The sequence below is a fragment of the Anser cygnoides genome, chromosome 8 (genome assembly GCF_040182565.1).
Source record: "Anser cygnoides isolate HZ-2024a breed goose chromosome 8, Taihu_goose_T2T_genome, whole genome shotgun sequence".
NCBI lineage: Eukaryota > Metazoa > Chordata > Aves > Anseriformes > Anatidae > Anser > Anser cygnoides.
The window spans coordinates 22,337,558-22,350,866 of record NC_089880.1 but is presented as its reverse complement, the minus strand read 5'-3'; the positions used below and the strand labels follow the sequence as shown (position 1 = coordinate 22,350,866).

At 39.9% G+C, this 13,309-nt stretch overlaps 1 protein-coding gene across 13 annotated transcripts in view; it reads right to left on the bottom strand.

The window, feature by feature from the left end:
* PTPRF (protein tyrosine phosphatase receptor type F) overlaps positions 1-13,309 on the bottom strand; it is a 371,288-nt gene that overhangs the window by 293,043 nt on the left and 64,936 nt on the right. The window lies entirely within an intron of this gene.

Below are 13,309 nucleotides of genomic sequence, written 5' to 3'. Positions count from 1 at the left end.
AAAAAGGCATGCAGAACTCTTATGCAAGTTATACAGCCACATATACAGAAAAAATAGGACCTGTGTGCACAATACAACTCAATTTTCAGTGAGACAACATTAAAATATAATTAGCTAAATATTTCAAAATACAAATATGAAGATAAAGTAATGAAGACGGAGGGCATAGGATCTAAAGGGCAATGGATCTAAAGACAAGCTTTTAAATATTTAAGCCAATTTTTGTCCTGAGGGCACAGAATCTAATGGACAATGTATCTAAAGATACACTTTTAAACATTTGAGGCAATTTTTCCCCTGACTTTTTAGCATCCTATTAACTTAACTTTATACATTTTGTATTATAAGTTTGTGCACCACCATGGTTTTTTTTCCTCCAATTGTTTAATCTTTATATAAATGTATATTTAAATATACAGGAATTGCTCAAGCCTCTGGGTGTATTTATATTAATTAAATACAACAAAACAAAATGAAATGCTTTTGCATTGTTTGAAAGAGAAGACCACTCAGAATTTTGCTCAATGCTCTACAATAGAGATCTGTAGGATGCATCCCCAGAGTAACCGAGCCAAAGACAATAGCTCTGCCAACAGCAATTTGTCTGCATTGTGAAGGGAAGCATTCAACTACAGCAGCAAAAAACAAGTAATTTAATATTTAGGTTGTGAGTGTACAGAGCACGCCGATCAGAGTGAATATTCAAAGCCCAGGGCAGCACCTCCCACCGTGGGCCCATCAGGCACACGCTCTGCTCCCCAGCCGTGATGGGCACATAAGAACACCCACCCCAGGGAAGACCAAAGCTCCAGCTGCATGTTCCTACCTTTGTTTCTCTTCAAGCAAGTAAAGAAAACAAAAGAGGGCATCTGCTTTTATTCAATGGAAGATGAACTTTAACATGTTTTGGCCGAAGACCCTTCCCCACACCACAACCCCGTGGAAACCCAACCAGACTATCAGCCAGGTAGCCACCTTCATGGGCACCAACACATTTGCAAAGCACGACTCCCTTTCATTAATAACTTCTGCTAATTGGCCTGCATACACATATTAATCCTACATTTTATTCATCAGCTTTTTTTTTCTTCCACTTTTCGTAAGACTACATTCAATGCTGTGGTCACACTACCTTACTCGTATGGGGCTAATCTCTGTTTTTGTCTGCAAGAGGGTAGTTCTACATTCTGCATTCACATTTGCTTACTGTTATTTACTCCTACAATCAGAACAGTGTAGTTCAAAACAGCAGAAGGTAGAAAGGCTTCCTCCCGGTACCTATCCAGAAAAATATCTCCTCAATATTTATGCCTTTTCACTGCAACCAATTTCTTTTGTAACAAAAGGCTGCTTTTGAAGTAAACTCCTTAGACTGCATTAGGGCAGCAGACTTAACAGCACTTTGCATGCGTCTTGGAGCGTGTTTTTGAAAATCCTGCATAAACACACAGGAATTGTACATGGAGGGAAGAAAACAAGACTTCTGGTCTTTCAGCCCACCATTCTAACAACGTACAGACTCAATATAGACAAATGCAGAAAACACCCCAAATATGTGCTATTTGCTTCAGAATGTTATTTCATAATAATAATAATACACTAGATAAAAAAAGACCATGATCTACAGCACAGCAGTATTTAATAGATTTTTTTTTTTTGAATAACCTCACTGACAAGAAGTTTTTCACCAAACTCACTATTTTATCTAAAAGACCAATACAAGTTCAAAATAAATTGCAATGCGGTATTTTAGGGAACCTATTTCTGTTCATGTACATAGATCTAGTTATTGAACACAGGCAACGTCTAGTAACAATGGTAGCAAATAAACAATTTCACAACATACAAACTGCCCTGTACTTTTGGGAAATAACCTGAAAGTAGTCTACTTCAGCAGAGACTGTAGTAAACTAAAAATCACTTCTTTTTCAAACTTTAAACAAGCTTGAAACTCAAACTCTCATACAAGGGAAGCCTCAATTGAGTAACATATAAGTTACTAATCACTGCACTACGGGAAGTTGTAGAATACTTTTTGTCTCCTGCTCAGCTTTCATCATCCTCAGTGACCTCGCGTTACTTTACATAAAGCAGAGAACTACATGGTGCATACACTCCACAAGCAAAACTCCTGGATTACGCCGAAAGTCCAGCACAGGCGGACAGGGCTCCTTGCTCAACAGGTGCAACAGAATGACAATAAGTGACAATACCAATTTTCAAAAATTTCACATTACTGTAAGAGGCTCCAAACATCCACCACCAGTAATCAATATTGAGCAAGAAGATAACACACCAGGTCCCTCGTACCAAATACGGTCTATCATAGCATTGCTGCTGAAACTCATGTAATTTTTCCCCCTTTAGACACTTAAAGTCACACTTACTTTAACTCTATTTCTTCTCTGCTAACAAAGAGACTTTCTGGATATTAAGCTTCAGTACTATTTTATATTAGTTTCACCTAATTTTTGGACTACCAATTGCACAAATTGGGAAAAATAATTTCGAGAAGTGAACTACTTATTAAAAAGGGAATTTGTCAATGAAAGAGCCCAACCTAGGCACAATGCAAGGCCAAAGTAATACTCTCAACCCTACGATCTCTCTCCATAGATTTTGTCAGATCGCTTCAAACTACTCATGAACACTGCCTGTAATTTTTTCTGATAGCCAACAAAGGGGCAATAACAGAGTAGCACCAAGACACAGCTCACATTCTGGGAGGATTTCACCCGGAAACACGCTGCTGATGTTCACACTGAAGATCTCTCAGGGCCCTATTACTTCTTGCTTTTCCAATAATAGCCAGGATTGCTCGGGGTTTTGAAACAAAAATCAAGCTTTAACAACCTAGTTTCCCAACATTTGATTCATTTTAATTGTGACAATACATAAATTTATGCTAACCTATTCAGCTATCTACCTGGTTAATTTTACAGCTGTATTCAGACCCCATGTGAATCACATTTAGAAAATTATATATATTATATATAAATACGGTGTGACATTCCATCAAGTTATCTTTTAATATGTAACTCCATCCTTAAATAAAAGCGAATAGTTTCTACAGGCACTCGGAAATTTACACCTGGGATAGAAGTCTAAAAGGTGTCAGAGAAACATCGCTAATCACTGGAGGAGTTTCCAAGGGGGAGGTAATTTCCCCCTCCTTAGTATTTTGGGATTGGGGCAGGACAGGCTCCTGCCAGGACACTGGGAAGATGATGATCTCTCCCAAAACATCAGCAATCTGTGCCTAACCACCCCTCCTCCTCCATTCTTCATTTTGGAGCAGTCTGTCCTCAAGTACAACCCTTGCTCAGAGATCACCCATTTATTGACTTGTTTCATGGCTGCTGATTATCACCTAACTTGCTTTCACCTCTTCCCAGTCTTTCAGGAGATGAAAGGGGGTATTAAAAAATAAATAAATTTTAAAATCCCACTAGCACAGACAGAAAACACAGACTGTCAACGATGTCAGTCAGTCCCAGGTGCACCTCACCCCCAGAGGTTGTGCACATGAAGGCCAGAAAGTAACTGGTGCTCTTCTGTAGCACAGGCTCCCTAAATTAACCCTAGGTAGGAAGCTTATCTTAAAAACAACCAAACCACATCCCTAAAAGCCCCCCGATTTTAAAAGTTTCCAATCATGCTAGAAAACAGCCACCAACAACAATCAAACACCACCACCAAAGGTCAGCTTTCCAACCACAGCAAGAAAATCCAGTGAGGCCAAGACACTGGTCATGTTCAATGGCAGCAGCTCCCATAGATCCAGACAAAGCCATACCCCCAAAGCACCTTATTTTTACCCAAACGTGAACCACCAATGTGGGAGGCACCATGCAACAAAGCCAACCGAGGCAGATGCCTTTGTCCCTCAGAAGACCCCTGCACATTTCACCAACCCTCTTTATCCTCCTGGGATCTGGTCCAACCCGTCACTTGCTCCCTGGCCAGTCCCATTTCTTTCATTTTGCACTTATTTCTCCCACCACATTTACACTCTGCTGGCCAGTAATCCACCAAAAGAGGGACAAAAAGCAGGGTTAACGCTTGCTGGCATCACAGGGGTCAGGTGCCCTACCACAGTGCGGTGCTGCTCAGCAGGCCAAGGGGGCCTCTGTCCTGAAACTCTCACCCCAAAACACCCCGTCCCTCCCCAGGGTTATGCCCCTGGGTTTTTATGCTGATAATGCTCCGGCAGCTTTGCTAGGTAACAATCCTACCTTCTCACCAACACTAAAAGTCAGCCACTTATCTCCAAACCAATTAGGCTCACCATAAAGACACATTTAGTGTTGCACGAAAAAATTGCGTTTTAGTAGCGTTGTCCATTTTACAGAACTTTAAATTAAATTTCACATAAAAACCCAGCTTTAGATATCCCTTAATCGGTCTCCTGTTTATGATTTCACACAATCCTACGCAGCATAAAAATTTGTCAAACAGTAATTTCTTAGGTAATGTTCAGCGTACCAAACACTTTCAGTGCAAATCAGGTGATGACCCACCTCCTTCCATAGCAAAGCCCACAGTGTGCTTTTATGCCTGCTTTTTATTATTTTTAAGCAGTTCGATTAACCCTAACCCTCCATTTCTCTTCAATTTCTAGTCAGATGGTTTCCGCAGCTGGAAAATTTAATTCCTGATAAGACAACCTTTCAACCAACAGAAAATGGACTTTTGACTAAGGGCAACTGGCTGCACCAGCAGAGGTTGTTCAATTCTGTTCAGGTTTTTTTCATTGTACTTGTAATCACTGCGACATCAGAGGACACAGAAATGAATTAAAGTGCAAGAAGCTTGGTGTGCCATGATTCCTCAGGTGCTCAGCAGCGTGCTCAGCCTGGCATCCACCACAGACCAAAGCGAGGAAGCTCAAACTGCTGCAGCTCAACGAAGGGGCTCTCATGTAAGGTACATTCACTACAACGATAACTTAGCTGTCTATAAGCCATGTTAATAGGATGCTGTAAATTTTCAGCATTGCAACACTTTATGATGTTAAATAATGCGTCATATGTTGCACAGATATTTTATTGTACATTTTTCCACTTTGCAGACTTTCATGGAGCCTATTCAAATTGCACACAGCTACATCTTACTGGTAGTTGACAAGTTATTAAAAATTACATTATCTGATCATCTGAGAAACAGAATGCAATAGTGCAACTGAATACTACATTTTAACGTGTGCATAAAATGGAATGTTGTGGCCCAATTTTTAAATACTTACCCCTATGAAGAAATTTATGTGGGTTTATTTTTTTCACCCAAATAAAGAGCTAGTGCTTTTATAGCATCTGAACGTGCACTACTGTATATTCTGCATATGAAATCACGCTGCGAAGAACTGTATTACAGTGCAAAACTGCTACTGGAAACATTGCAATGATCTGGCTTTCCTGCAACTAAAATCCCCAAATAAATGTATTAGCATACCTGTTTATGCTCCATTTTCTGATAACAGAGCTTGGTTAAGACTCAAGAAGCAGATAAGGCATAGAGCAAGCACTAAAACTAACGACTGTCAGCTTCCAACTTGTTTAAACTTGACTGTATATTGCTAAGCTCGAACAGAATGTAAACTGCTGCCCTGTAACAGCTTAGATCATATGTTAACAATCTTTCAAGCATAGTTATTTGTATTTTAATACTGCCTGAAGGCCCTAAACCAAGATCACACCCCATGATCCTGGATTCTCCACCATATAGTTCCTGTCTTGAAGAAATTATGATCTAATATAGACAAGATGCAACAAAGAAATACAACAAGCAATCAAGGGAAGAGGAGAGTGGGAAATCATCAACTTAAAAGTACAGCTAGTTAGTTCTCTAACTACTGAAAAATCCCTTTAGGCAGAAAGCAAATAAAGATAAATGGTGGTAGTTATTGCAGGAGTCCTTTTAAAGGAGCAAATACTTCAGTACTTTGGAAAAGTAAGTATAGTGCTTCCAAACCTGAACCTTAACTAGTACTATGTAATGTAATGTATAATCTTAAAAATTATCAAGCAGAGGAATTAAGAAGTCATCTACATTATAGCCATTTTTTTCCAAGAAAAGAAATCATTGCAATAATCATGAAGGAAGAACTCACATACCCCTTGGAAATCCTCTAGTTTTTTTCAGCTATTGCCACGTTGCCAAAACACACAGGTCTTTAGCTACGTACAGGTAAGGTCCATCCAGCCTAGGAAGGACAAATTTTGACCACTCATTTTCACTGCACGGTCAACCAGAACTATATTCACCAAGATTTCTAGTTACCTTAACAAAAGGCTGTTTGCATCTTTACCAAGGCAATCTAAGGAACTGCATGTTTCTATGAACACACTACCCTCTCTCATATTATTGCTCCTTAAATTTGCAGATTTAATTTGCGATACTCACTTGTGTTTTTTTTATCATCATCAACCATTTTATAAGCTGAGTTAGAGATCCTTCTGCACTCGAAAAACACTGGGGACAAAACATCTTCCATTTCAGATACTACCTCAATAAAACTTAAGTAACAAATATTGAATTTCATATGTTCAGTGCAAATAAGGCACTCAGCAATATATAATTCATATAACATACAACACACAAAGCATACAACTTGTTCCCCGCCCCCCAAAATAAACAAACTGAACCATGAGTTCAAGTAGTTTTCTACGACCACATTCATCTTCTTGAAAGCCACGCTTCACTGTGACTGATTTGTCCTTCCTGTGTAAAACAGATTCTGTTTAAGGGCTAGTAATGGCATTTGCCACATGTCATGACGGGGGATGGAGGGAACCAAAACCTATAAATCCAAGCTGAAAGCCTGTTCAAGGCTGACTCTGCAGTGTAGAACCTCTGTCTCTAGGACGAGGAAGGTCACCACCAAATGAAAACAACCACCAGTGACAACCAGCCTTGACACTACAACATCATGGGTGGAGAGACAAAACCCACAATTTAGTAAATAACCACTGAGGCCTGTGGCTGTGAAGACTATGCGCTGATTACAAATTCTGTCCTCATGTTTTTAACTGAATGCTCAAACCACCAAAACAGATCATTTGTAATACGCTGAACCCAAGTTTCTAAGCAAAATATATGCATTATGGAACACAGCCAAATACTACTGATTACACCACTGTCTCAAAAGCCTGCTGGCAAGGTATGCATTGCTTCAAAATAATCCTAAATTATGGAGTCTTCATTCTTTGTGAAAATAAAGTAACCTGTTATCTTTCACTCATCTGAAGTTACCAAATATTTACTTCCCTGGTGAGGGAAAAGCAGACCTTCTTGAGGTCCTTTATTCCCACTGAGTGGACATGGATATGAATATGCATAGCAGTACAAAAGGATATAAAAACAGGAAGAAAGATAACATACAAAAATGCTACTATCAATATTTGAATAACAAGGCAGCTTTATCTTAATCAGTATATCAATTTATTCACATGGGGTGACAAGAATACATTAAAGCTATTCTGAAGTTGGGCCATTAAATTGCTTAGACAACCTGTTAACTAGCGCTGGTGGCAATTAGGAACGCATTTTCACTGGAGGCTTTCTGCACATCCATGCTTCAAAGGTGCAATCTGCAGTGTATTAACTTACCAAGGAACATCGTGAGAACCGCTCCTCTGCCATGTAAGCTCATTGCTTCCAACTAATTAAACCTGCAGTTCATATTCTTAAGAATAAGTTGATGACCTTCTGCCAGTTTAGCATTTTCACGAGCACGAGAAAAGTAACTTTAAACAGACAAGCTATGCAACGCTACATGGACCATAAATGCCCTCTGTTCCCAAATCATTTCTATTTATTTGTAGCACATTTGGACTAAACTGTTTTTATTTAGACCTCTGCAGTATGCATGGTTTTGTACAGATACACATGTATGCACACGCACAAAAGGCAAATTTACTCGTTTGTTTTTCTGTTAAGGAAAAACTTGGCATTTCCCTAACACAAAGCTGTAAAAGCTATCCGGAATGCAGATCCTAATCACAAGAGCAAAACCTGTTGAAAGAAGGAGTCCACACCTAGCTGCATATAGAGCTGTTCCACACAGACTGGGGGGGGGGGGGGGGGGGGGGGGGGGGGGGGGGGGTATAAGCAACAAGCTCAAAAGAAATAAGCTCAAAAGAAATGGCAAAAAAAGGTTGATGGGTAGAGAATAAGCAGCATAAGAATAAGATGACAATTGCCAAAGTTTCGTTTCCTTTTGCACTATGGGAATTGGGTAAAAATGGTTCTCAAGCCTTATGAGCAAACAGGAGGGAAATGGGGCTGCTAAATGCATGAATAAATCACCCAAAACTAAGCAGATAGCTTGCTTCAGTCTTCAGCGAGGGCAACAGTACTGAGAGGGGTGGGATGAAGGAAGCATGCTCAAGGAAGTGAAGATGGACATGGGACATGCTACAACCAAAGAGGAAGCACAGCTCCAAAATACTCAGTGCACTACAGCCCAGGGACCCAGAAAACTTTCAAAAATTCTTTTGGGGTGTGATTACTGTGGGTCTGATTGCGAATATATCAAGTTAGACTGGTACCAGAGGATTACAGAATAGCAAATGCAAATGTCTGTTTAAGGAAAAGGAAAAACTAATTTTGTTATCTAAATGTTGGCTGATTTGATCTCAGGAGTAATGAAATGTTTTAAAACATTTCAAAAGACAGGTAATTAGAGACCTGAAGGAAAGTGAAAAAAGCAGGATAAAACACAACTTGGGTTAACCACCAATAATTGGTGCCACATTTTCCCAGTATGTTTTGCAAATAAAACACAAGATTTCTCTAAACAAAATGCGGTACATCTAATTTATCTGGCTATCAGAAAACACAACTGATGTTATGTAGGAAATGACAAATTCAGTCGGAGAAAATAAAACTTAATATAAGATAACTCAGATAAATAAGGAAAGGGGCTAAAGTCAAAAAGTCAAACACAAAGGGGAAAAATGAGGCTGTAGTGTTACTAATGCATTTTTAAAGGGTTTCTCCTGAGATATGTACTTTTTTTTAAACTGTGTGTGTGCATATACATGGGGGGATGCACACAAAAATGAAAACATCTTGAAGAAAAAAGGAAAATACCAATGAAGTTTACTGCATGTCAGTGTAGATGATGGCATCTGTCACACAGCAAGAACATGTTCAGTAGCGAAGAAAAGTTTTTAAACTAAAGGATAAGGTCAGCACAAGTGTAAGTCAGGTACAAACAAACCTCAAGTAAGGTTAAGCCAGAAACTGGAAAATTTCTTACCACTGTAGGACAATGGTTTGCCCATTCGACAAGCAATACCACAAAAATTATTGCTGAAGCAGTAGTTGATCAGATTGCAAGAAGGACTCTGATGCAATCCCCTGTGATAGCTGTGGACTAGATACAACATGTGTGTTCGTATCACGGAAAAAACAGACAAAAATTTGAAGTGGTATTGGCATTACTTTTCTCTTTAAAAGCAGATTCTTCAGCACATACCTGACTGAAAGAAAATTGGAACCAGTACACAACTAGCGAAGGAGCCAGAGAGCAGGCAGGCAAGGAGACTATTCGCTGCATTCTGCTCTTCATAAAACATCCCCGAAGCTGCTGTTCAGACACCGGTTTCATTTTAAAGACAAAAAAAAACCCACAAAACACAAAAAAATCAAAAAAAAAGAAGAAACAGCAGGGTAATACAAAGGGCAAGAGGGTGATAGGTGGTTTTTTTTTTTTTCTTTAAAGGAAAAAATGGACCACTGGTGTCACCTAATTCCTTCTAAAAACCTAAAAGGTCAGAAATATTTCTTAATTCACCAGTAAGCTTTCCCAAAACATTTTTCTCCAGCTATTAACCCAGCTCCTGATGTAGATCTCGCCACAATTTTCCAATCTTGTCTTTACTGCAAGTGCTCCAGTAACGTGAAGATGAGGGAAAAAGAAATGACGCATTTTACTTCATGGCTAAATTATTTTGGTTTTAATTTAGAAACAAATTTTTAGGTCCAATGGAGACGCTTCCCTCAGATTAACCTAACACCAGAGGGCAAGCGCTCCGGCAGATAACTGACTCGAGAGCTAACCACAGTGGTCACATCTCCTCACCCAGGTTCCTTTAATGACTCCTAGATAATGCAGCCAAATATCTCCCTCAAACAAGAAAGCTCACACACCAACAAATGCGAATCGCCAGGGCAGCTGGGATGGTGCATTTTGCATCTGTGGATCCCAAACAACTCATTGCTTTGCAGGTTGATTTTTTGTTTATTTCTGCTTATAAAGATAATAAACCAAACAGCAACCATCTAGTAAAACACAAGTTATTTAGCCCCTACAAGCCTCCACAACTCGTAACAGGAATTAAAATGGATTACAAAGATTTAGAGAGGACTAAAATCTAGTCTGTACGGCCACACAAAGGGAAGCAGGAAGATGGCTTCCTGCAGGTGTACCTACCCTGCTGCAGCGGCCCCAGCCGTACCAAGTAAGATGCCTGGGGCAAGCCACCAGCACGCCTCGCGCTTCCAACCAAAAACAAGGCACAGCAGCGAGCAGCAAAATATTAGAGTCTGGTACAGCGGGGAAAAAACAGGCTGCTGACCCCGAAAACAAGCAATCCTACACTCTAAAGGAGCGAGAGCTAGTTAAAATTATTCTACGCTCCACATCTGTTATTGTTGGTAATCATATCATTATCATTTTGTTCTGGTTTTTGTTTTGCTTTGTTTTTAAGGCAGGAGGGAAAAAAATGAGTATTTCCAGCAGCAAATTCCAGAAATTAAGTGATTACTATGTAAACATCACTGTATTAATTCTAAAATGTTGTCAGTATACCCACACACAATACATACAGATACTATATATATATAAATTATATATATATAAATAATGACTCCCATTTCTCTAATTGTAAGTAGCACAAGCTCTCCTCCGTTTCAGAAATAACCCTACTTGAATCCACTGATGAAAAGGAAAAGCAAGCCCTTTAAATTGAGCTATTAAGTCTTTTGTATCTCAATCTGAGATAGCAAAAGATGCATATAATTATCTCCTCTGCCCAAAAACGATGCCTTTCTAGTACAAAGTTAGTGCAGTCCCTATATATAAACACTGTATATAAACAAAGAATGAATAATCTGTATTAATTGCTATTTGTTGAACAACACATTCCTCTGAACATTTTTTAATTCAGCAGCCATCCCAGCCTGAGCCAGCCCTATGAAGAACAGTTGAGGTAGAGCCAGAAGGCAGAAAATGGAGAAAAACACAACCGCTGTTGATATAGGCTGTTCAAGGTAAGGTTGCTTCATACGCAGACTTGCACGCATTCAGTCCCTGAAGCCTTCTATAAACTGCAGACACCATGATGAAACACTTTTCATTTTGTAAACACGCTACTGCTTTCCTGGCATTTCTCTTGTAACAAAAGCAAATATACGCTGCCAGAAATACTAAGTAAGAATGGTCCTGTAGGAACTGGCAAATTCCATCACAAACCTCAAATGAAAGTGCTGCTGAATGGTAATAAACATCCCAGCATTTACGGTCCCTCTTCCACACACCAACAGAGGAAGTAACATCGTGCATAACGTCCCTGCTATGCAACATGAACAGCAGCACACATCCAAAGGAACTGCTACACAGCCGAGGCGGTGATTATCAAAAGCAAAATTTCAGCCATAATGGGAAGCAAGGGAGAGAAGTCAGGACATCAGGTATCTAAAATGCAGCATTAAACAGACAGCTATTGCCTGAACATCAGAACAAGTTTCGGACAAGCGGTTCAAACCCAGCTCCCCTTCCTCACATCAAGAGAGCAGGTAACCTTGAGAATCTGGATTCTTGATCTTGAATATAATATCTTTGTTTCTTCTCCTCTCTGCAGGCTCTGAACATTTTTAGTTTCAACATGATGAAGGTGGCAGAAACAAAGAATAATTTGAACAAGCTGAATGTTCATTATCTTGTCATAATGCACAAGACTCACCAGTTCTGAAAGGCTTCTATTCTTTTCTTTAAATATTTTTATTCAAATAACCTCAAACGATGTAGAACCTGAAGTTAGACTACAATACCCAGAAGGGAACCTATATGTTCTCTTTCCCATCCTGAAGAAGAAAATATATGTTTATACCTATGCATGCCACAGAAGTACAGCCCACCATGGTTTTCCAAAACCCTGCTATATTAACTCAGCTACTGTCAGCGTAAACCAACGGAAAGTATCTGATGGCCACACCAGATCCAAAAATCCAGCTAAGCCCACTGCTCTAGCAGGGGCCTAGTGTGGACATTTTGAGAACTGTAAAGAGAATTGTGGGGAGAAAAACAAAAATCCCTCTTTACTGTATCAGATTTTATCAAGTAGCCATTACAGATTTTCTACGTTGGAGGTGATAATGTAAAACTTGGGATCTTGCAGATGCTAACCATCCTTCTTCAGTTTACTGTTTGAAGATCTGATCACTTACAGAGTTTCAAAGTATTCCTGCTGTCAGATTCAAACCCACTGAGAACCTCAGCAGCAGTAAAGACCTCATAAAATTACAAGAAGTCACAAATAATGGTTTTCTTACCCACACTCCACATTAGTCTCAACTGTACAGCAGCTACCAAATCCCTAAGCACTTCTTTGCCCGGATGGACAATCCCATTCTGCTCAATTTCCATGTGCACGGAGGCCACCCACACAGCTCTAGTGGCTGCTGTTGACACTGTATTGTTTTTGCTCTCTACCGTCTCCTTTCTGTGATAAAAATAAATAGTTTTACACCAACTTATTCAAGGTACAGAAACACTACACCTTTATAGCAAGGCACAACACAGGTTGGTTTTGGTTGTTTGGTTCTTTTTTGTTTTGGGCGGTTTTTCTGTTTGCCTTTTCATATTATTTACCTTTTGGCTGCTGCCAAAGACTGTGCTGATATATTCAGATAATCCTTTACAGGGCCCTTTATTTAGTTGTGATAACTGATCTACGTAATAACCCATACGTCCATAGAGCTCTTCCTCCTTGTGTACATACACCAACACGGGACCTCGCCTGCCCATCACCCCATCAGCATTGTCGGAGCCTCCTGCCACTCACCTCAGGCGGGATCAGTTTTACCTTGAACAACCCCATATTCCTCAGCAAACCTCGCCTTTACACCTCCTCCCCTGTCCCAGGTCCCACAGGGTCACACTACCCACCCGGCGGCTGTGTGTCAGACCACGATTTCACTACCACCTGCCTCCTTTGCAAAATCCCACCCGGGGCTGGGCAAGCAGAGATTTTCCCCAAAGTTTCTGAAATGCCGAGGGCTTTCAGCGCGGGGCTGTCTTGTA